Raw genomic sequence first — 26,348 nt, forward strand, 5'->3', positions numbered from 1 at the left:
CTGCCGGTTGACAGGAGAAGGCACAAAGTTTAAAAGCACCGTATTTTGCCTATGAATGTACACTCCTGTTTCTTCCTTTACAGCAGTTGCAGCTTGAACTTTCTTGTACCTGGTGTATGTATTTGACATCAGGCATAGGAAAGGTGGCCGTCACTCGTCAAAAATGGCTCCCTAGACAGTTTCCCCATCAGCTCCAGCCACCATGGCCAATTGTCAGCAAAGACACAAGTTGTAGTCTGGAACATCTGGGGGGAACCAGGCTGGAGAAGACCAAGTTAGAAGGGAAGGGAAAAGTTGTGTGTTTGCGGGGGGGGGGGGCTGCTATTATTTGCTTAGTCTGTCATAGCAGCATTACCATTAACATGTAAAATTAAGCGTTCATTGTTAAAAGCCAGTTCATTATTGCTACTTCATGAAAACAGAGCATCTTGCATTCTGACCTTAATTCTTTATACAGTGGTACCTTGGTTCTCAAACTTAATCCGTTCCAGAAGTCCATTCCAAAACCAAAGCGTTCAAAAACTAAGGCACAGCTTCTGATTGGTGCAGGTGCACCAGAAACAATAGCCGACAGCCACATCGAATGTTCGGCTTCTGAAAAACATTAGAAAACTGGAACACTTACTTCTGGGTTTTCAGATTTGGAGAACCAAAGCGTTTGAGAATCAAGTCGTTTGAGAACCAAGGTACCACTATAATGAATTCCAGCCATTTCCTAACCATAAGCACTTTGTGTTATGACATAGAAATGAGCACTCTTTAGTTATCATTGATATTTCTTCGTTAAGCCTAAGGAAAATATTTTTACACCACCAACTGCAGTGGCAGATTTACAGTCCTAAGGACCCTGTGCTCATCTAAATAGACATGACTATGTCCAAACCTTTTGACAGAGCTAAGAATTAGTTAATAACATGGGTTGTCTTTTTTTCACTAGTATAATATATTAAATAGCTTTTGGGGGGTTTCTAATTAATGACCCACTCCTATAGAGAGGTAAAAAGAAAACACTTCATCTGAAAATTTATATAAATGAACAAAATGAATGAAAATTAAAGATTTAGGTCAAATATTCCTATGTATCCCTAAAATGTTTACATGTTATCGTTGACATTTGCACAAAATCGGTGATTAGCTTGTCGTAATTTAAATCATGCAGTACAAAACTTTTGATTGCTAAATTTGTTGAACTTGTTAAATGCTCTTGAGATACAGTAGAAAGTAAGTAATTTTTTTAGCCTTTCACCAGTTGCATTTGATGTGGATAATGTTAAAAAAAGATATAAATTGTCTCTACATTTGGAAATTTGGCACTCAAATCACCAATAACGAGCTTGTAAAGTGCCATGGGAAGATATAAAGTCTATATAGTGGTACCTCGGGTTAAGTACTTACCATATTTTTCGCTCTATAGGACGCACCCGACCATGGGGCGCACCTTGTTTTAGAGGGGGAGAACAAGGGGAAAAAATCTCTCCCTCTCTGTGCAGCGCCCCTTCAGCAAAGCGGCAGGAGAAACTGAGCCCCTACCATTTCTCCTCCGGCTTCGCTGAAGGGGCGCTGCGCAGAGAGGGAAAGCTGTGCAGTGCCTCTCCAGCGAAGCAAAGCCAGGAGAGCAAGAGGGATTGGTGTGCACCGACCCCTCTCGCTCTCCAGGCTTCAGCAAAAGCAACGCAAAGCCTCCGGAGCGTGGCGGGAGACTTCCCACTGTGTTTCGGAGGCTTTGCGTTGCTATCGCTGAAGCCATGGAGCCTGCATTCGCTCCATGAGATGCACACACATTTCCCCTTAATTTTTGGAGGGGGAAAAGTGTGTCTTATAGAACGAAAAATACGGTAATTCGTTCTAGAGGTCCGTTCTTAACCTGAAACTGTTCTTAACCTGAAGCACCACTTTAGCTAATGAGGCCTCCTGCTGCTGCCGCGCCGCCAGAGCACGGTTTCTGTTCTCATCCTGAAGCAAAGTTCTTAACCCGAGGTACTATTTCTGGGTTAGCGGAGTCTGTAACCTGAAGCGTATATAACCTGAAGCGTATGTAACCCGAGGTACCACTGTACTGTTGACAAAATGCAGGAAGTGTCGCAATTCATCTTTAAAAACAACAGGATCAATGTCCTCTGACTACAGATAGGTAGCCGTGTTGGTCTGCCATAGTCAAAACCAAAAAAAAAAATTTTCCTTCCAGTAGCACCTTAAAGACCAACTAAGTTAGTTCTTGGTATGAGCTTTCGTGTGCATGCACACTTCTTCAGATACACTTAAACAGAAGTTGCCAGATCCTTCTAATGTCCTCTGAGTACACATTCAGTAATTTTTGGATGCTGTCGTCTTTCTTTGCCTTGTCAATGTTCTTTACCAAAAGCACCTGGAACAAATCCAAAGCTGATTTTGTAGGATCTCTGTCTCTCCCCCCCCCCCCCCCGTTCTACAACAAAATCATCACAAACTTTTGTTTACCTTCTAAATCTGTTTCGTTCGCCTCAGCATCATCAGAACGTTTTCCTTTTCCTTAAACGTTTCTCACTTGAGTCTTCATTGGGATTGACTATATATTCTGTTAGAGAAAATGGTTCCTTTTCAAGGGACGGATTTCTTATTTCAGTGATGAAAGCATTAAGAGCAATCCACAATTCTGCAACCATCGATAACATGACCATCTCTCAACTGCAGTGATTTGTTAACAGAGTTCATTCTTTGCAACAAACTGTTCCACAAAAATATGAGGACAGTATTTTCACCCTCCTTAAACCTTTCATGTGAAGGATTTTGCTTCAACCTTTTGCAAGAAACTTCTCATTCTCTGCTGTAGCAATATCAAGGAGGGAATTCTTCATTCCTTAATCATAACGTTTATTCTAAGCCAAAATGGCGCTGGCTCTTGCAGGTCACCTTGTATCCAATGCTAGTCCTACTCACAATTGACCCTCTGAATTTAATTTAGGTCTATCCATTTCAATGGGTCTGCAGTGAGTAGGACTAGCATTGGCTACAACAACCCTTCATTGCCAGTTAGCCATATACATGAAGCATGGAACCACTGCTGTTCTTTTACCAAAATGCCAGGGAAAATAAAACCAGAGGCAAGTGGCTTTCGCACCAACAGATAGCAATCACTGTAATCCAGTCCATGTGTTTCAGAATTGTTCCACTTTACCAGAGCCTAAAGCAGCTGCAACTCAGGTTTTACAAAAATTAAAAAAGAAATTGCAAGGCACATAGTACCCATTGCTGGCAAAAAAGCAATACAGTAGTACCTGGGTTCTCAAACGTCTCGGTACTCAAACAACTTGGAACCCAAACACTGCAAACCCGGAAGCAAGTGTTATGGTTTGTGAACTTTTTGTAGAAGCTGAACATGCTCCATTTTGAGTATTACGCTGAGGTCTGCCTGTTTTTGCTATTTATTTTGCGTTTTTGTAGCTCTTTTTCTGTTTTGTTTTTGTGACTGTGGAACCCAGTTCAGCTACTGATTGATTGATTGATTGATTGTGTGACTGCAGTACATTGTTAATTGCTTACATTTTATGGATCAATGGTCTCGTTATATAGTAAAATGCATGTTAAATTGTTGTTTTAGGGGTTGTTAGAATGGAGTAATCCAGAACGGATTAATCCATTTTGTATTACTTTCTATGGGAAAGCGCGCCTTGGTTTTGGAACGCTTTGGTTCTGGAACAGAATTCCGGAACGGATTAAGTTTGAGAACTAAGGTACCACTGTATATATCCCAGCATGTCTTTGAAAGACGAAAGCCTGTCTCAGTCCACCCCCCTTCTTCCTTCTACTTTCCTCATCACATAATTATCATCTTAATTCCATCAGCATTAAATGAGGGCGAACTGTTACAGGAAATATGCCAAAAAAAATTATTTTTATTTTTATTCAAATCACCCCATCTTTTAACAAAAAAAGACAAACACACACACACAAAAACACTTCATTTATCAAACCAGTCTTAACCAGTAGTGAAAGAATAGGCCATCAGGGGGCACCAGTGCAACAGAAATGTATTTAAACTTCTAATTAGTGTGCATGTAGTTAATCTCTTCCTGGTGCAATCATGCAAATCTTAATCTAAAAGAAAAGTCTGCTCCAGTTTTTTAATATATATTTTTAAACATCAGCATATTTCCCCTCTGATGCATTTATAGGATGATCTGTTTTTCCGGGGAGCTAAGCTACTACCAGGGAATAACTCACAGCTTGTTAGTATTGTCTTCCGCCTTCCATCAGGCAAAAAATATGTTCTTCTTTCTTATATGAGACTTTATGTACTGGCTTATATTTTTTGGAGCATTCTGAGTCTTTAATTCATATCTTTTTTAAAGAGAGAGAGAGAGAGAGAGAGAGAGAGAGAGAGAGAGAGAGAGAGAGAGAGAGAGAGAGACTGTGTTCAGTTGGATTTGCTTCCTAGTAAGGGTGCTTGGGAGTCAAGTGATTGGACACAAAGCCCTGTGTAAGAATAGGTTTTTTTACGGATGGCTTTGGTAAACTAGGAAAGGTCTGTTTATTGAAGCTGAGAAAAGCACCTGCAAACATTGGTTGTTAGCAGGTATAAATTCAGTAAGTGTATCATAAACTTCTCCTTTTTCAGGAAAGATTGCCCAGGACATTAGTAAATTTGATCTGACTATATCTGAGTAAAAGTATTATTTGTTGGAAAGTATAGTATTTACAAGATGGGGGCCAGCAGGATGACAGAAGTTGTTAAAAGAGGATCAGAAGACATCAGTTAGGGCCTAATTTCGCCAAATGTGTGAGAAAACATTAGTGGGCTACAAAGAAAAAAATACCCAGAAGCTGTACGCCGGCTCCCTTGGCCAATAAAGTGAGATGAGCGCCACAACCCCAGAGTCATCCGCGCCTGGACCTAATGTTCAGGGGTCCCTTTACCTCTACTTTATAGGATGTACTGGGATGCAGCTTACCCATTTCTAACTAGGCATTTCTTTACAAATCCATCATTTTTCAAATGGTGGAAATAACATTAGCCAGCATAGCCTTTTTACTGCCTGACTTGGGGGGGGGGAGTTAAGCCCTAAAGCATGGGTAGGCAAACTAAGGCCCGGGGGCTGGATCCAGCCCAATCACCTTCTAAATCTGGTCTGCGGACGGTCCGGGAATCAGTGCATTTTTACATGAGTCAAATGTGTCCTTTTATTTAAAATGCATCTCTGGGTTATTTGTGGGGCCTGCCTGGTGTTTTTACAGGAGTAGAATGTGTGCTTTTATTTAAGATGCACCTCTGGGTTATTTGTGGGGCATAGGAATTTGTTCACCCCCCCCAAATATAGTCCTGCCCCCCACAAGATCTGAGGGATGGTGGACCGACCCCCTGCTTGAAAGTTTGCTGACTCCTGCCCTAGAAAGCTAGTTGCTTTCTCTTTCCCCATACAGACACATAGTTTGCCTATTGATCTCTCCATCACACCTGACCAGCCACCCCCTCAACTGCAAAATTTTGCAGAAGGGTTTTTTGTTTTTGCATGAAAAAGAATGTTATAAAACACTCATACTCAGCTTTTAAAAAAAAAAATTAAAAATTCACCTCGTCTTCTATGAATGAAAGTTTGGTCATTTTTGGACCACAGTGTTTGGAGTAGCAAGCCCTTTGGTTGCACTGAAATGTCCAGGAACATGCCACAAAATCTTAGCAAGATTTACAGGAGTGATATTTTCCTGAAAGGAAGAAAGAGCGAGAATATATAATAGATTGAATAAGGGGTTAATAGCTGTCACCCATGAATAGTCTCCAATTGGTATTTGGAAAAGAGGTGCAAGTCCTGTATATCTGAAGAACTATAATGTTATTTGCATAATGGCTTGTGTTCATTTAATGGCTTGGCTTGTATTGTTTAAAGTCCATTGTATTCTTCTTCTGCCTCATATGCGTCTCTGTCAATAATTGCTTTTACTTTTGCTAAATTGTGTTCCTGTGATTTTGTCTTCTGTTACCCAAAATATCTTGGACATCTGATACTTGAAGATACTGGCTTTCACATTTAAAACATCCAGTCTTTCAAGGGAGCCCACTGGACGTGCTGAAAAATGATCCCAATCCTGTTGTAGAGATGACAGTCCATTGTGAAATTATCTCCGCCATGTGTGCAGTTCCTTAATTCGCTCGCTAGATGGAGATCAAAAGCAACATAAATGATATCCCCCTCCTTCTTTCCCTCAGTCACCCAGCAGAAAATGAAAACGTATCGACTACCTCCTTTGCCAAGCATTTAAACTTTTTCTTTCCACTTCCAGAAAGATTAATCTTTTTCCCCCACAATCCTTTTGGCGATTAAGCTAGAAAGGGAAGGTTTGGAGGGATGGTGATCTGTTAAATCGTTACGTTCTATTGTTACAGCAATTATCATGCTGTTTATTTTGCGGCATAAAGGAAGCCATTTCTCTCCCTATCGTTATCAGCTGACCATAATAAAGTGACCCATAACTGCGGGGTAAAATTAGATTGTTATTCTTGTAACAGAGGAATTAATCTATAGCAGCAAGGCCAAACTGTATCTTGGAAGCTATGAGTGGTTCCAAAGGCAGTTAAGAGAGCAACTCTTGGTTGGCTTATCTCCTTTTACACGGTTCTCTATCTTTCTCTTGTCAGAACCTGGAACCAAGGATATGGAAGCAGCAAAACCTGGGCAGAAAAGTTTTATAGTTGTTGCAGTAGCAGCCTGGGCTATGGGGAGATGGACAGTCTTGGGGAAGCATGATTGTCAGATACGTTAAGATAAAGGTAAAGGGACCCCTGACTATTAGGTCCAGTCATGACCGACTCTGGGGTTGCGGCGCTCATCTCACTTTATTGGCCGAGGGAGCCGGCGTACAGCTTCCGGGTCATGTGGCCAGCATGGCTAAGCCACTTCTGGCAAACCAGAGCAGCGCACGGAAACGCCGTTTACCTTCCCGCCGGAGCGGTACCTATTTATCTACTTGCACTTTGACGTGCTTTCGAACTGCTAGGTTGGCAGGAGCAGGGACCGAGCAACAGGAGCTCACCCAGTTGCGGGGATTTGAACTGCCAACCTTCTGATCGACAAGTCCTAGGCTTTGTGGTTTAACCCACAGCGCCACCCGCGTCCCTTATACATGAAGATATTTATTATGTAAATACCTCCTTAGCTTTCAGAATTCCTGAATTATACTACATATGTGAAAAGGGATTTGCCCTGTCTTTGGCTAACCTTCCTTGCTTAGTTGTAGGCTTGCTGGGAAGGAACTGTTGTAGAAAACAGTTGAAGAGCTGCTTTCCCATAGAATTATAGAGTTGGAAGGAACCACAAGGGTCATCTAGTCCAACCCCTGCTTTTAGGCAGGCATCCTTCCCTGTGTTCAAGGGTTGAACCGGACACCTTTTGCATGCAAAGCAGATGTCCACCACTGAGCTATGGCCTTTCCTCAATCTGTGTTAAAATGGATAACCAAAAGTGGTCCTTTATGCAACTCACCTAGCAATAGATTTCTCTGCTCATTTCATCAATCTGATTTTGAAGATCAGATTGTTCAAAATCAGATGGTTGTTGGCTGGGGTTTGTACTTGTTACCAATTGGGTAATAATATACATTAGCAGTAAGACAATTATGGGCTACCCTTTTTGGCCAGAAACAGTGCTGATTTGCCAAGATGCATTTTTGAATCTAAACGATTCTGGGAACATTGCATTGCATTTTAACTTACTACATTTGGGTTATATTGTTTGTTGGGGGGGGTTGTGAGTCACATTGTACTGGCCATTGCGCACAAACAATAAAAATCTGTCTGATTCATAAACTTTATATGGTAATATTTCACAGGAACTCTTCACAGTTCCAGAGTGTTGGTTACAGCACTTTGAAAGCTGCCGGAGCTAAACAAATGTTTAAGTAGTAGTAGTAGTATCAGTCACTGGAACTGTTACAGAAAATCATATATATATATATATATATATATATATATATATATATATATTCCCGTTGGAAAAGATGAGAAAATGAAATGGAGCAGTTTTACAATGGAGCTATTTATATCGTATTGACTGTAGGTCATAAAAAACAAACAAGTTTTTATATACATGGAAACACCAGCCCAGCATGTCTTCACAGCATATGTAACGTGGAGCTTAGCAGGGCAGGGGATGGCAACTTTTAACCAATAATTAATATGGTGGCAGGGCACAACTGCAACAGGAGGAATGGAATAATCTTACGCAATAATCTTGACAATGGAGATCTCAAAACATCATTGACTGAAGCGTTCTGTGTAGTAGAGCATCACCGTGCTATCGGAGGAGCATTTCGCCCCTTGATTCTGGATGCATTCACACACCCCTTTGCAAACAGTATTTTAATAATAATAATAATAATAATAATAATAATAATAATAATAATAATATATTATTTATATCCCGCCCATCTGGCTGGGTTTCCCCAGCCACTCTGGGCGGCTTCCAGTGAAATATTAAAAATACATTAAAACATCAAATATTAAAAGCTTCCCTAAACAGGGCTGCCTTCAGGTGTCTTCTAAAAGTCAGTTGTTTATTTCCTTGACATCTGATGGGAGGGCGTTCCACAGGGCGGGCACAGTGGTACCTCGGGTTAAGTACTTAATTCGTTCCGGAGGTCCATTCTTAACCTGAAACTGTTCTTAACCTGAAGTACCATTTTAGCTAATGGGGCCTCCTGCTGCCACCGCACCGCCGGAGCACGATTTCTGTTCTCATCCTGAAGCAAAGTTCTTAACCCAAGGTACTATTTCTGGGTTAGCAGAGTCTGTAACCTGAAGCGTATGTAACCTGAAGTATATGTAACCCGAGGTACCACTGTACTACCGAGAAGGCCCTCTGCCTGGTTCCCTGTAACCTCACTTCTCGCAGTGAGGGAACCGCCAGAAAGCCCTTGGAGCTGGACCTCAGTGTCCGGGCAGTATTTTACTCCCATATCGTCTTCAGAAGGAGAATACGTCACTCCAGCACTGTTCGCCTTTGAGCGAAGAGCAGCTATCCCTTGTTATAAGAGAACTTGGCTCATACTGTTCTCCCCTATCATCGGTGCCCAGGAAAGCCAAAGCAATTTCACTTTACCACTGAACCACTTGTATTCTCCAAAATAGCAAGGGAGGTCACAGTACTTTTGTCTCGAAATACTGTGGGCCTCTGAGGACACGATTCTGCACCTGTATGTATGTACAGCTGTGGCACCCGTAATGGAACCAAGCATGCTATATACAACCACTGGTTTGCTAAAAGACACACAAGAAAGTCACAAGAAAACTGTGGCACATTGTGGCACGAGAGGCCACTGAAATGGAAGCCATAATGAATGGCCAGGGCAACTCCAAACACAGAGCCAGGCAAGGAATTTCAATTCCTCATCTGGAGCTTTGACAAACTTATTCTACATATCAAATTCTCATTTACTGGGCAGACTCTTGGGCTGCGTTATTATAGATGGTGAAAGTGTCCAATGTAATGGCCCTGGAAAGGCTTTTGTAAGCCATTAAGCCGGATACCTTTTAGGTTTCTGAATTTCTGAAACATGGAAGAACAAGCAGAATTAAACACCTTTCGTTGCTGTTACCTCTCTCTGCCATGTCATTCATTTCACCCCTCTCAAAACCCTAGTGATAGTATAGCTGCTATATTAAGGCATGGCTTTCTGCATCAGAATTACACAAAACTGTCAGAACGTTATGAACAGCTAGCTTAAAAAAGGGGGGGGGGAGAATGAGCCTAACGTTCATTCTAGGTGTGAAAGGAAACTAAAATAATTTAGGGCGAAGCTAGCTGCTACTTGTACATTAGCGATATTTGCTGCCGTCAGGGAATGCACCCAGACTACTAAGCAGTAGAGAAGATTAATATGCCATCTTCCTAATTCAGTTTGGAATGCATCTGATGGTGTAGAAGAATAACGCTTCTGATTCCCAGGTATTTCCATAAAAGTAATAATGCAGCAATGTAAAACTGAATGTGTATACAGTATAATAAGATGTAAGAAATTGTGCTTGCTTGTGACAACTGTTTGGTATGTATCCTGGAGTCATGGGAGTAGGAGACCGTATTGTAACCACAGTATCTCAAAGAAAGGAATCATTTGGTTTCAGGTCCAGAGACCGAAGTGATTTCTCATTATTTTATTTTTAACACCATTCTAATTCTCAACGTGTGCTTATAGATGCCTGCGTTCTTAACTTTCCACATCTGTCTTGTTAATGCTATATTCTTCTCAGGCCGGGGCGGATATAAGGAAAATCTAAACCCACAAAGTATAAATACAGTTAGTTTCAGAAATACAAGTGATGGCATTTAAAAAAACAGCAACAACTATTTAACATTTTGATATATTGAATATTATTAGATTTAATAATCAGGACTACGGTAATTGCAACTTGCGTTGTGGTAATGAATATTGACACATGACTCACAAGTGTACTGAATTTAATTAACACTAATAGAACGGATTGAATAATAGGAGGATTAACATCTGTTAGAGAGCCAAAACAGCGAGATTTATAGCTCTTTGAATAAATATTGGCCTCTAGAATATGAGGTCAATAAATCTTATGCCTGACCTTCTCTTAAACTGGCACCTGAATCCATATGGAGGACTCTGTAAGTGTTTGTGAAGTTCAGCTCCCCACCTCCTTTACTTCTCCCTGTTTGAAAAATCAGTGAGAAGATTAGGAGTCTTCTTACTGATTACAAAACAGAAGCACCCTAGTCCTTTCCTTCAAAAACCAGATTTTTCAAGCGAGATTACTAAATTGACAGGGGGGAATCAGCATAAAGAAACATTATTAAAAATGACCCTACTCAGATGTGACACTAAGCCATGGTCTTCATCTCCATTTCCCTTCCTTCCACCACCTCATATGTGGTGATTAAAGAGTTCCCAATCCTAGTTTAGGAGCAAACCATAGTTTGCTGTTTCATCCAAACTTATGTGTGCAATAATTTGCCTGCAAACCGATTGTTATGTACTGAGTTGAATAGGATCCAAAATGCAGCAGTCTGATTGGTCCGCAGGAGCAATCCAATCCAACTCCAGGTGGAAGTGAATCCACAATCTGATTGGCCTACAGGAGAATCCCAGAATTAGCCAATCACATGGGGGCCATTGTGTAAATAATTTATATAAGGCAGACATTTTGGGGGAACTTCCATTCCTCACTACTATGAGCTGAATAAAGAGCATGAAATCCACACTCGACTCCGAGTATATTTCACCAGAGTATATTTCACCCTGGACCAGAACTTATGTACTCTGCATGCAAGGGGAGCCTGAGGCTCATGACTATAATTCTAAACCTTGATTTCATGTGATACCAGCACCCAATATTATTATGGTTACTAATTTGTTCTTTAATTCACTGTAGATAGCTTGCACTCCTCTCCAGCAAATAGACTGGCATGGGATTCTGGACTAGCTGTGCTCTAAATCACCATGTTTTGGGGGACCTTCCACTGTAATAGTGGAAATAGTTTGCAAGACACTTCAGCTCAGTTGTAATTTTTCTGTGTTTCTCAACTTCTTCTACCCTCTAAGCTGGCTCTCCACCGGTTTCGAGACTTTTGTATTAAGCAGCATATTAAAATGTGACATGTGGAAGCCACTAAACACACAGCTGGAAAACACTGTTTGAAAATTGACTCTGAATAAAGCTCACAGCATTTTATTAATTTTGCTATAAAGAGCAGCATCTATACAGAGGGAGCACGTAATGTCGCAGATTGTGACCCTGTGCTCACTTTTTAAAGCATTGGTTGTGGTTACGATAAGGCTGAAAGGCCAGAAATTCTTCATGGTGCATCCACCACAACAAATTATTACAGCATCATTTGTTTCTGATTGTGACTACCCCAACAAAACATTCCTGTCTGAAGAAGAGTACACAGTGGTTAAAACTTTTTTAAAAAGAAATTATTTTAAGGACCATAAATAATAACCATAGGTAAAGGTAAAGGGACCCCTGACCGTCAGGTCCAGTCATGCCCAACTCTGGAGTTGCGGCGCTCATCTCGCTTTACTGGCCGAGGGAGCCATTGTACAGCTTCCGGGTCATGTGGCCAGCATGACTTAAGACGCTTCTGGCGAACCAGAGCAGTGCACGGAAACGCCGTTTACCTTCCCGCTGGAGTGGTACCTATTTATCTACTTGCACTTTGACGTGCTTTTGAACTGCTAGGTGGGCAGGAGCTGGGACTGAGCAATGGGAGCTCACCCCGTTGCGGGGATTTGAACTGCGGACCTTCTGATCGGCAAGCCCTGGGCTCTCTGGTTTAGACCACAGCGCCACCCGCGTCCCTAATAACCATAACAAAAAATTCAGGATCCATATTCTCATCACTGTGTGTCCTCCCCCCTCATTTGTTTTCAAAGTCATTTGTAAAATGCAATAATAATAATAAAGATGTCCTTTTACATTAGCAGATACCAAAAGCCCCTGCAAACTGTTTCCACTGTTAATTCCCTTGGGCTTTCTGGAAAAAGTGAAGAGACTCTAGATTTAAAATTTCTGAATTAATGTGCTGTAAGGTGAACTCTTAACTCTGCTTAAAATATTAATCAGTAATTAATCAATGGTGAAGGCTTATTGCTATTCATTTTTAATTATAATATTTGGATTGGGATGTTCTCACATAACAAAGGTTACTACTCTTTTGCGTTTTAGGGCAAGCATTAATTTTAAAGTTTTTATTGGAGCAGTTGTAAAATATTTAATGAGAACCATATAACTGCATTTAATAAAATTGTTTATTGGCAATATAGCTATAAAGAGAATTAGAATTCCAACTGGTGAACAGCTTTTCCTTTTAGCAAAGAAAGAAAGAAAGAAAGAAAGAAAGAAAGAAAGAAAGAAAGAAAGAAAGAAAGAAAGAAATAGCAGAAATATTCTGTGGACATCGGATATGGTTATTTTCTCTTAATTTAGAACTTATTCTAATGTAATGTTTGATATTCCCAGGAAGATTTTATTGGGAAAAAGTGGGGGAAATTACACTGCGATGATCTACACAGCTTTTGCAGGGCTAATCCTAAAAACACACGGCAGCTAGAATTATGAAGCTGACATGAGACTATCCCAGAAAAATATGCATAGATAACCTCTCTTTTTAAAAAATGTGAATGCTCCTGGGATCACTTGAAAAAGGCATATTGTGAGAAATACCTGTGTTAAGAACTATTTTGGATCTTAAGCTGCCAACAAACCATAGAATCGTAGAATTGCAGAGTTGGAAAGGAATCATCTAGTTGAAAGTGTCATCTAGTCGCCGTCTCCCCTGCAATGTAGAAATCACAGCTAAATAAACCCTGAGAGATGGCGAACCAATCTCTGTTTAAAAGCGGGTCATTCCGCGTCATTTCAAAGAGGTCATGTCACCCTTTGTCTCAGATATTGATGAAATTTGGTGTACACCCTTCCCTTATGGTTGAAAGAAACCCCCTTGAATTTCCCCCCTCTATCTCACACGGTTTTACTTTTATAGCACTTCGAAGTTTCGTTAAATCTGCGTTGTCTGTCCCTCTTGAGACCCTCGGCACAAGATATGCTTGTGCACATTTTAATTTGTTTCCTCCATAACCAATGATCAGATCTCTTTGAAAGTTTACACAGAGCTCAATAAAATGATGAGGATTTCAATAAAATGATGAGGATACACCAGCACTCAAAAGCTTTTATAAATGCCTAGAAAAAATATAAATGCACTTGTAGCCTAGTTTTTTTGGTGGAAAAACTAGGTTTAGAAAACCTGATTTACAGCGTGTCAGATTGCTTACCGGGGCAAGACAGAGCATGTTGCACTGATCCTGATCCAACTACGCTGGCTGCCCATTGGTTTCCAGGCACAACCCAAAGTGCTGTTTCTGACCTATAAAGCCTTAAATGGCTCAGGAACAGAATACCTCATGGACTGCCACCGCCCAACCTCTCCCCATATGAACCGACCCAGACCCTGTGATCATCATTGTGTGCATTCTCCATGAGAGGTATGGGGCAACCCAAAAACGGGGCCTCTTCTGTGGTGACTCCCCATTTGTGGAATGCTCTCCCTGGGGAGACTCGCCTGGTGCCTTCATTACATATCTTTTTTTTTTTTATAAATATTTATTAAATTTTCCAATTTTATACAAACACAAAAAGAAAAAGAAAAAAAAAGAATATTAAAAACAAATCAATTTCAATAACTGTTTTTCAATAACATGTTTCTTTGACTTCCTCATACCTCCCCTTCTTGTTTTCTAGTTCAGATTGTTAATCCAGCAAATCCTAATCTCTTAACATTCCTTTTAACTAACACCTTATTTTCCAATCAACTTTTTAAATTTTATGACTTAAACAATTTTAATCCCAGTTATTTTTATCATAACAGCTAGAGACCACATAAGTTCAATCCAGCATCTTTCAGAGTTCATTAATTTTATAGTATTTCTGTAAATAGTCCTTGAATTTCTTCCAATCTTCTTCTGCCGACTCTTCTCCCTGGTCGCGGATTCTGCCGGTCATTTCTGCCAAACCCATACAGTCAATCAACTTCACCTGCCATTCTTCCAGAGTGGGTAGATCTTGCGTCTTCCAGTGCTTTGCTATAAGTATTCTTGCTGCTGTTGTAGCATACATAAAGAAAGTTCTGTCCTTCTTTGGCACCAAATGGCCGACTATGCCCAAGAGAAAAGCCTCTGGTTTCTTCAAGAAGGTATACTTAAATACCTTTTTCATTTCATTATAAATCATTTCCCAGAAAGCCTTAATCTTTGGGCACGTCCACCAAAGGTGAAAGAATGTACCTTCAACCTCCTTACATTTCCAACATTTATTATCGGGCAAATGATATATTTTTGCAAGCTTGACTGGGGTCATGTACCACCTGTATATCATTTTCATACTATTCTCTCTTAAGGCTCCTTCATTACATATCTTTAGGCATCAGGCAAAGACATTTCTCTTTAACCAGGCCTTTGACTGATTAACATTCTATGTCATGTTAAATGTTTCTGTGGAAGTGGGAGTTACTGGTTTGTCCTTGTTCTTATTATGTACTTTGTGTTCTCATTTTGTATTTTTATGCTGTGATCATAGTCTAACCCCCTTCAGTGCATAAATCTCAACATGTGGTCCCCCATCCAATTCGAAACCATACCAGACCCAGCTTTGCTTTGCAAATGTGCTAGCAGTTTACAAATATAATAAATAATGTATATATTTTTTAAAAAGTCATTAAAGAAAACACTCACAGTTTACCACTGTTTAGAAAACATTAGGCAGCCTCCCCACCTTCCCATGTGTACAGGAAAGCCCAAGTGAGGATGTAATGAGGTTTTCCAGAAACGTGGGCACCTAGGGAGGCTGCATAATGTAGACCTTTGGAAAGATGCTTTGGAGAATGAAAGGAAGGACATTCCGAAACATCCCCTGCCACCTTGAAAGTGAAATAAGCAATATACCTTGCCCATGAACTTTCTGCAAAATGTTATCCTGTCTTTCATGATATTTCAGATGTTCTTTTCTCATAAATTGCTAGAGAATGGTAAGGGGAAAAAATATATGCAAGAGAAATTTTCAGCACAGCCTTGGGCCATACATGACTGCTACATGCAAGTTACTTGCAATAATATCTGCTTGGCTCAATATGCAGAGATGGGAAAGACCGATTTTAAACAACCCCGAGAAAGGCATAGAAATAAAGAACATGGATAATAGATTTTTGAAATAGGGGTTTCCCCTAATTCTTTTTAATGAGGTTGTATGGCCACGCAGCACTGTGTATTTTGCTGATTCTTTTACTTTCCTTGGAGTTGATCTGAAGGTCATTGCAATGATTTTGTGCTAAACCATATACAAGAGTTTGGGCTTTCTTAAATGTTAATGCTTCCCTTTAGATCTACCTAAAACAGAGGCACAACTATCATTACAACTCTTTAATCCCTACTGCAATGCAAATCTGGAGGTTGCCACACATGGTAGCTCAGATAACGGTAATATTCAGTGTGAATAATAGGGAGCCATTCCAAATCTCTCATGAGACATTTATTTTTCTACAGTACTGTACAACTCTCTCTCTCCCCTTTTAATAGCCAATCATCAAATAATGCATCCTTTCCCACTGAACGTACATTTGTACTGTGATTTTTTTTTGTTCCCCTAGAGGAAGAGAGCAACAAAAAACAAAACTCATCCCAGTGCACACAAACTATGAAAAGATCTTCAAAATATTTTTTTTGAGATGACTTGCTGCAATTTCTTTACTCTGGGGGGCGGGGGAATCACTTTGCAGGAGGTTGGGGGCTGTTCTCCGAACAAAATTTTAATGACATGCTTTATAGATGAGTATTAACTAAATGACCTAGTTGTGTGTAAACAAATAACTATAGATAGATATTGGTATAGATGTTAACACCGTAGCTCTTGTACTTTTGATATGACCAACCAGGACTCACTACAATGATAAGGATCACTTCTGCTAATTAATAATAATAATTTTAATTTATTTTCCGTGCTCTTGGTGACCTTCGTACTTTGTATTTGCAAGGTTTGATATTAGGCAGCCAGCTTTGCTACATTGTTAAATACTTTCTTGTTTAATTTTGCCCCATTAGGCTAATACATTTTTAACAAGCAATTTTATTTTATTCGGTACATTTAAAAAGAAAAATCTGGTTTTACTTGGCTTTTGATCAGTGTTAACTTGCTTTTGACATTAGATTTTTATCAGTGTTTTTAATGTTTATTTTTATGTAAACCGCTTAGACGTTATGAGTGACTAAGTGGTATATAAATCCCGATAACCGCTAAATGCTACTCGTATTATAGGAAGAGTGATTGTGGCATGAAAACCAGTGTGTGGAAGAAGTAGATAGAGGTTAGAGCTTGTATTCAAGCTCCTCCTTCATGCAGAAGGAGATGTTGGCCAGTAGCTAATATCTACACCATGGGTAAGCAAACTAAGGCCCGGGGGCTGGATCTGGCCCAGTCGCCTTCTAAATCCGGCCCGCGGAACGTCCGGGAATCAGCATGTTTTTACATGAGTAGAATGTGTGCTTTTATTTACAATGCATCTCTGGGTTATTTGTGGGGCATAGGAATTCGTTCATTATTTTTTAAAAAAATATAGTCCAGGCCCCCACAAGGTCTGAGGGACAGTGGACTGGACCCCTGCTGTAAAAGTTTGCTGACCCCTGATCTACACACCTTCTTTTCTGCATGTAGGAGGAGAAGGGAGCAAGCCCCCTCTTGCCCAATTGCCTCTGTCACTCTCCATCAGTTGGACGCCATCTGTGTGCAGCAAGGAGCCTTCTCTACTTTTCAGGCTTGCTTTGTAAGCCTGGAGGACCATCGTTCTAAAACGCACAGGCTCCCTCCTCTCCCTGCAGTCATCTCATGGAGGCTGAACAAGAGGGTCATGCCAGCAGGGTAGCAAGATCTCTCTTCTCCCCCTCCTCCTCCTTGGGACGACTAAAAGAATGCTTGAAGCAGCCTTGTCTCCCAGCTTTATTTACTTGGAAGAGCAATTATATCCTTCTAAACGTGTGTGGGACGCGGGTGGCGATGTGGGTTAAACCACAGAACCTAGGACTTGCCGATCAGAAGGTCAGCGGTTCAAATCCCCGCGACGGGGTGAGCTCCCGTTGCTCGGTCCCTGCTCCTGCCAACCTAGCAGTTCAAAAGCACGTCAAAGTTCAAGTAGATAAATAGGTACCACTCTGGCGGGAAGGTAAACGGCGTTTCCGCACGCTGCTCTTGTTCGCCAGAAGCGGCTTAGTCATGCTGGCCACATGACCCGGAAGCTGTACGCTGGCTCCCTCAACCAATAAAGCGAGATGAGCGCCGCAACCCCAGAGTCGTCTGTGACTGGACTTAACGGTCAGGGATCCCTTCACCTTTAAACGTGGTTGTGCGAGGGGTGTTACTGGTTTGCTCAAGTTTTAATCTTTGTTTTGTGTTTTTATGCTGCAGAACACCAACAAGATCTTCTTCTTATTTTATTTACCATTATTTATTATCATCTTCGTGTTTTCATTATGTATTTTGTGTTTTTAATCTTGTATCTTTATGCTGAGATCTACAGATGAAAAGCGGTATACAAATCAAATAGATAAATAGCATGAAACAAGCTACTTCCACATGTGCTTCCCAGAGCTTTCTTCAGAAAGAACTTGAAGCACTTAAATAGAACAGAGATGCCACCAGAATTTGAACCTTCCGTAGCCAAGCCCAGCACAATGTTCATTATATCTACAAATGAGGAAAAAACTTAATAACTTCTTAAAAGCTGTTTAAACAAGTTGTTTTAAAACCATTAGTTCCATGTCATCGGTTAAGCTTTGAGGACTGGGAAGGATCCATAGCTCAGTAGTAGAGCACATGTGAATTTAGTCCCTGGTATCTGTAATAGTCTCCTGCCAACCTAGCAGTTCGAAAGCACGTCAAAGTGCAAGTAGATAAATAGGTACCACTCTGGCGGGAAGGTAAACGGCGTTTCTGTGTGCTGCTCTGGTTTGCCAGAAGCGGCTTTGTCATGCTGGCCACATGACCCAGAAGCTGTACGCCGGCTCCCTCGGCCAGTAAAGTGAGATGAGCGCCGCAACCCCAGAGTCGGCCACGACTGGACCTAATGGTCAGGGGTCCCTTTTCCTTTACCTATAATAGTCAAGCTAGGGAGGTCTTCTGCTCCCAGAAAGCACTGGGCTACTTGATCTTATTCCATATATACAGAACACATTGAAACTCATCAGTGCACCTAATTGGGCTTTGCTAATTTCCTTTCCTTTACCGAGTCCTAATCCTGACTTTTGGCAGCTGCTTTTGGGCACCACAGGAGAATACAGCAGGATGAGCGCTCCTATGCAATATCGCTTTGGATTCCAGCCCTAGTGGTGTTTCACAACCTGGGTTTCCTACGTAGTTTTTGTTTATCTAATCGCAGTATTTCTCAAGTCTGCTTTCGGGTCACAATGTTTCAGGGCCGCAATTCCCCATATCGTGGCTGACAGAGACCAATGACACTTGACTGGTCATCTGGCTTATGTGCCTGGTGGTGAAGTCAATGAGGTGAAACTGCCATCTTTGGAATTGTGACTAAACATGTCTAAGCCAGAAACCATCCCCCCCCCCAAAAAAATGAAACGGGTAGGGCAAATATGGAGGCATCTGTTTCTTCCTCTTCATAACATCCAGTAGCTCTGAGGAATGTGGAAGCGGTTACAATTATTTTGACAAATACCTTTATCTCTCCATTTTGTTGTACGGTGCAGTGCAAGGGAAACTCTGGTGCACTCATGCGCAGCTATAATTTATTAGTGGTTTAGGGATGTGGGCCCAGAACAAATTCTAGACAAAAGAAAAACATGTTTGGGTTTTTACAGACTGCTTTGGCAAAAGGACCAAAGCTGCAATTGGGAGTGCCAACATTTGGTATTTCGTTTATCCCAGTCGGGGTGACAGCTGACAAATGACCCGGGTTTGGTTTTAATTACCGCTGGAGATGAGAGAAAAAAAGCCTTTGCATTCATCTGCAACCAATTTCACAATACAAAGCAATAAACAAGCAAAGTATTTGTGGCATTTCACTGATTTTTTTTTTTAACGCCAGTAAATGAAGGGTGCAGTTTTAACACCGTGAAACGATGGCCTGTTTGGGGGCTGTGATGAGTTCCTGGGACTGAAATCAAGACCTGTTATTTGCTATGTTGCATCTGATTCTCTAATGTGTTCCAGGGGCTGCAGCTCTTTCTGAAACCATTCTGCCCTTCATTTCAATTAAATTTATCTCTTTTTTTAAAAAAAAAAAGTATTCAGAAGTTATTAGCGGAATCTGCTCTCCTTTCAATCATGTGAGAATGATGACTAGTGAAAGGGAGTGGGTAGCTGAATTTTGCTGACACATGATGGTAATGGTATTATGGCTTGCATTTCAGCGTACAAAAGCCTATGGCAGGAATTCCCACATATGATTGATTTGCAGAATGTGCAGCAGGGATGGGAAACCTGTGGCCCTCCAGATGTGGCTAGACTGCCAAGTCCCTGCCACTTGACCGTGCTGGCTGAGGGTGACCAGAGTCCAGCCACGTTATCCATAAAGCATACTGTACAAAGTCAGAATTATCCACAGAATGGCAATGCTAAGCATGGAAAAAGTCATTACGTCTAGAAAGCCAATGTCTGCACGGACATGCAACACTAAAACCACCTTCCCCAATCAAAATGTGTGGATGTTTTGAACTACAACTCCCATCATGCCCCCTGCCAGCTAGAGGGCATGAGGTTGCCATGGTTTAGCAGTGTCACTCACCACATTTCAATTACATTCTCACACACTGAAAGACACAATGCAAGCAAAGCACAAATATGTAATATTATTATTATTATTATTATTATTATTATTATTATTTATACCCCGCCCATCTGGCTGAGTTTCCCCAGCAACTCTGAGCGGCTCTCAATCGAGTGTTAAAAACAATACAGCATTAAATATTAAAAACTTCCCTAAACAGGACTGCCTTCAGATGTCTTCTAAAAGTCAGATAGTTGTTTATTTCCTTGACATCTGATAGGAGGGCGTTTCACAGGGCGGGCACCACCACCAAGAAGGCCCTCTGGTTCTCTGTAACCTCACTTCTCGCAATGAGGGAACCGCAAGAAGGCCCTCTGCGCTGGACCTCAGTGTCTGGGCTGAACGATGGGGGTGGAGACGCTCCTTCAGGTATACAGGACTGAGGCCGTTTAGGGCTTTAAAGGTCAGCACCAACATATTGAATTGTGCTGTGTAATATATGTGTAATATCACATATATTACGCGGGTGGCGCTGTGGGTAAAACCTCAGCGCCTACGACTTGCCGATCGCATGGTCGGCGGTTCGAATCCCCGCGGCGGGGTGCGCTCCCGTTGCTCGGTCCCAGCGCCTGCCAACCTAGCAGTTCGAAAGCACCCCCGGGTGCAAGTAGATAAATAGGGACCGCTTACTAGCGGGAAGGTAAACGGCGTTTCTGTGTGCTGCGCTGGCTCGCCAGAACAGCTCGTCACGCTGGCCACGCGTCCCAGAAGTGTCTGCGGACAGCGCTGGCTCCCGGCCTCTAGAGTGAGATGAGCGCACAACCCTAGAGTCTGTCAAGACAGGCCCGAACGGGCAGGGGTACCTTTACCTTTATCACTTTCATGAAGACATCCTGAGAAAGGCACAGCCCAGAAATCGAAAGAGGATGCCTTCTTTTTTTTTTTTTTTACAGACTCTCAGAGGTCAAGGAAAGCTCAGTAAATGCACGAAATCATTTGCGAATTTCATTGACGCATTTACTACAGGATTTGTTTTGGTGTTTTTGTCTTGGACTTGGGAATGTCCTTATGATTGGCATCTACCCACAGTCCGTTTCACAACTGCAAAGTCTGCTATGAGATCATAGAATCATAGAATTGTAGAGGTGGAAGGGACCGCAAGGATTATCTGACACCTTGCAAGGCAGGAATCTCGGCTAAAGCACCCACGACACATGGCCATCCAACCTCTGCTTAAAAACCTCTGAGGAAGCTCTCGCCCACCACCTCTTGAGGGAGACCATTCCACTGTCAAACAGCTCTTACTGTCAGAAAGTGTTACCTGATGTTTAGTCAGAATCTCCTTTCTTGGAGCTTGAAGGCATTGGTTTGAAGTCCTACCTTCTAGAGCAGGAGAAAACAAGCTTGCTCTTTCTTCCATGTGAGGTAAGAGCAGGCTTCCTCAACCTCGGCCCTCCAGGTGTTTTGAGACTGCAATTCCCATCATCCCCGACCACTGGTCCTGCTAGCTAGGGATCATGGGAGTTGTAGGCCAAAAACATCTGGAGGGCCGAGGTGGAGGAAGCCTGGGTCAGAGACTTGGGTATTTTAGTGACAGCCTCCAGAACTTGTAAGCTCTCAAACACAATGTTTAAAAATCATGTTACAGAGCCTACAATTTTTGAATCACATTAGTGATATATTCAGAGAGAAAACCCAATGCATACAAGTGAATAGTAAGAGAACCCATACAAGTAACACTGACACACACTAAGTAGAATAGTAGAGGCATAACCACCCGACCCCCCCACCACCACTCCCCCTCTCCCTTTTTTCTTTTTTCTTCTTCCTAATTGGTTCTCAACCTGTGGGTCCCCAGATGTTGTTGGACTACAACTCCCATCATCCCTGAGCCCTGGCCTTGCTAGCTAGGGGTGATGGGAGTTGTAGTCCAACAGCATCTGGGGACCCACAGGTTGAGAACCACTGGGAAACCAATTCATAAACCAAGAACTCATACATTGACCACTAATAATGAAACATATGTTGTAGATATTTTTCCATATTTATTTTGCTATTTTTGTGATATACAAATGACATGGGGGGGGGGGGACAAAGCATAAGACTGAGGAAAGCCAAGTAATACTTTTTCATTGCTCTTATGTAAAAACATAAATAAATACTGGCAATCTCCCAAACATTTCCATATTTTCACTTTGCAAAGTTCCCAAGCACATCCTACAAGATGAGCATTTATCTCCTGAGAATCTCACTAAGCCACAGGGTTGTCCTCAAGCACTAGACTGAATATTGGCATGTAGGCCAGCGAAATGTCCCCAAATTCAAATTAATTTAAGCTTCTGCTCCAAAATAGGTCAAGAATAAATTACTGTTCCTGGACCTAGGTCAAGTAGGTCACTAGGCCAAGTTCCTATAAATTTCAAAACAAGGACACGGGAAAGAAACTTAGCTAAGCCACTTCAATTTTTACATGGGTTTTATTTAAAGTACTGTAGTATTTAGGTTGTGCAACAACATTGCTTTATGCAAATCTCCATTCTTCTGTATAGGAACATCTTTTACGAAGAAAGCAAGCTATTGATGAGATTATGAACTGAGCAGCAATATTATGAACATGTCTGGGATAAAACACAAAAACAAGGTTTAGGTTACATTCATCATCTGAAAAGATAATGTTATAGCTATTCTTATTCCTTTTAGAGATGTAGCTTACCAGTTCAAACAGCCCAGTGACACATCTGGCTGCACAGGAAAATGGTAGGAAAATTCTTTTTCCAGTCTAGTGAATTTTTCTACAAGGCTGGTTAAGGGGGCGAAAGGAATTTCATTAGGTATCAACAATTCTAATTATCATTTTCACTTGTCCATACATTTTCCTAATCTATCCCTAGTTCTTTTGCAACACACGTCTTATTAACAATGTCTGCTTTCTCTCTCTCTCGTATTTTTCCTTGCTTTCGAAATTGAAATGAATATTCGGGCCGTGTATCACATTCTGTATTTTGTGTTCATTGATTCGTGCTTGTGTCATGTTGTGATGTGTAATTAATATCCAGAGAGTGGGTTGGCCTATAATAAAAAAAAGCAGGACTTACCGCAAAAGCAAATCGAAATGAGCAGAGGCAGATTCAGGTGAAAACATGCCATCTTTTGAATCTAACATTGATTTCAAGCCAACATTCACTTGCACATTAGATATTAAAATAGCGAGGGATGTGTGTACAATATGATAGGTTGGGAAATATATTGAGTAATTTTCTGACATTTATATTAAAATTAATTACCTGGGTTTTATCAAGTGAAGTGTATCTTTGTTGCAGGAGAAATAATGTTATTAAGTAAAGGTAGGCATCATCATATTTAATATATCGATCGATCAGCAGCTTCTGACACTACCTTTTTGAGGTTGAGCAAATGAGTTTCAAAATCAAAGTAGGCAGTATATTTGCTCATAGGAAGGAACACAGAGCAGTTTGAAAGGAGGCTGTATTTTTTAGGGTTGTATGGCAAGTATTTATTTTCTAATTACTTGTCAGGCCAAAGAGTTTCAGAATAGTCTGGGAAGAACCTAGATATGGCTACTCTTGGGTGAATTTCTGTGCTATGATTATTCGTGGAACACCTATGTTATGAACAACACTATTTCTGAATAGAGTGCCTATTTGAATGGGACACACTTTCAAGTAAGTATGCCTGAAATCACATGCTGAAGCTGCAATCCTAAAAGCACGCTCACTTGGAAGTGTTGCCAACGAACTCAGTATCCTCTGAGTAAACCTGAACATGTGTAGGATGACGCTATGTGTCATTTTGGACTTAATTTGCAAAATGGAAGAGGCTGTGTCCTCTCCTTTCATGAAATCCTTCCTCCTTATCTGAAATATTTATATCTGAAAGTTGTGCCATGATGAGAGAAAGGTTTGAGTGTATCAGAAGAATTTACCACCAGCTTGTTGCCTTCGTAAAGTGAATTGGGTTGTGTGTGTTTGTGTAAACCTGGTGAAGAACAAGGGAGAGGTTGAGTTATATATTAGTTTTAGTTTGTGGGGCGTCGTATCCAGTGGAACGGGTGTTCACCATGTCACAAGACACTAGATAGGAACAAAGACTTGTGGGAAATAGGCTAAACCCTCAATTTTTCCTCCTATTAGACACAAACAGTATGTTCCTCCCAGCTCTCCTGACTCACCTAAGTTTTTTACTAGTTTCTGAACCCTCCTTTTTTTCTTTAGATTTCCCTTATCGTCGTTTTAGTTTTATAGTTCATTGTTTGTGGGGGGAAACACAACGTGCAGGCAAACAAACCCTTTCATTTGCTCTCTACGTTTGGTCGTTCTGCTAATTTGCCACTCTTCTTTTATTCCTTAGTTGTTTACTTCCATTGATAAATTCTCCAGAACGGGTGCCCTTGCCGCAGCACCAATAGCCGTTCCCGCCTTCAGGAGCGCCACCCTTCTGTCGGCACGCTCCTTTTCTTTCCCTCAGCGGCTGCCACCATTTTTCTGGGGTCACAACTGTCTTTCTTTCGTTTTGGTGTGTGTGCTACTTGTGCGACTGCTGGTGTGGCATTTGCATTCTCTTGCTCTGATTTAAAAACGACTTGGCCACCTCCTCCCGGTTCGCTGTTTTAACACGGGCAACGGAGTGAGCGTTCCTATTGCATTTGCCTTTGAAATTGAGCCCTAAGTGCCTCCTGGTTCGCTTTGGCGGTGATGGACTGCCTGCCCTTGTCCTTATCCTCCTGGTCGGTAGCTGTGACGGGGAGTGTGTGTCTAGCTTCTGTTTCCCCCCACTCCTGGTCCACGATGTGGCAATCGGAGTTGAGTGGTTTGGCGTGAGGCTTTTGCCCCCTTATTCTCCTGGTCCACGGAGTGGCAAATGGAGACTTTTGGGTCTGAATTTCTATAATCCTCCTCCCGGTCCACGGTGTGACAAAAGGAGTTGAGTGCTTATTTGGTGAAAATCAGAGGCTGTGTGTTTATGTGTGTGCCTCTTTGCCGTTTTAATGGCCGCCATGGAGGAAAACTGACTCTTTATTTGTATCCTTTCACCCGTCTACCTTAGGGGTTAAAGTTTCCAAAGCAACCTTAGTGAGGTGGATTAAGGCCTATATTTTCATGGCTTTACGATTCCCTTAAATTACCCCGTCCATCTCACGTTCTGGCGCATGTTGGACATTTGTAGGGCAGCCACCTGGTCGTCATCTTCCACCTTTACCAGACATTACAAATTGGACCAGCTGTCCTCAGCCTTTGGCTGTACAGTGCTCCAGCAGGCATTATAGTCAGCGTATTGCAGAGATGGGACCCGCCCAAATTGGTGACTCCACTATGGAATGTCCCATTCCATTGGATACGACACCCAACTCCCAAAACTACACTTCTTGTAAGGCCGCTTGCTCTTTTTCATTGACACACGCACACATAAATCTAAAGCAGCATTGCTTGTTTTGAAGTGAGATTGTATCAGGGAGCAGAATCTAACCCTTGTAGTTCTCATTTACAAGTGATACCTTTTAATCCAACATTTCTTTCTCGATACATTAACTAATTGAGTAGCTTGTGTGTATACTTTTGACTGAGAAAAACAAAGGTAATAACAAAATAAGCGGTGCGCCAGAAATTTTTTTATTCTATTTTTATTTGCATTTTCAAAAACGGGAACAGAGCATATTTAAGCCCCATACCCTTCCCTCCCCGTCCCACTTACAACTTTGTACCAAATATAGCATGTATACATATACCATATGACTTCCCTTCCACACTTTCCCCTATTCCTTTGCTTTTCTGCTACTCCGCATAATCCACATCTTTTTAATCATCCAGTTTGTTATCTATTAAATACTCGCATCTATTTCAACTCTGGTGGATTTACTCGAGACCTGCTAAGCCATGTATTTGTCTATACTGGTTCTTAAAATATTCAATAAACATTATCCATTCCTCCTTATCCATTCCACCTTATATTCCTTATCTTCGTTTTCTCTTATCCTGTTCATCAGACCAGCCAGTTCAGTATATTCAAACATTTTACACCGCCATCCTTCCTTAGTGGGCACTGTACATGTTCTCCACCTTTGTGCCAATAAGG

At 41.4% G+C, this 26,348-nt stretch overlaps 1 protein-coding gene across 6 annotated transcripts in view; it reads left to right on the top strand.

Moving 5' to 3' along the window:
* The window catches only part of GADL1 (glutamate decarboxylase like 1), a gene marked incomplete at its 5' end in the record, with an annotated part of 94,068 nt that overhangs the window by 64,968 nt on the left and 2,752 nt on the right, over positions 1 to 26,348 (top strand). The gene's annotated exons all lie outside the window — the stretch shown is intronic.

Source organism: Podarcis filfolensis (genome assembly GCF_964270895.1).
Source record: "Podarcis filfolensis genome assembly, chromosome: 12".
Classification (NCBI taxonomy): Eukaryota; Metazoa; Chordata; class Lepidosauria; order Squamata; family Lacertidae; genus Podarcis; species Podarcis filfolensis.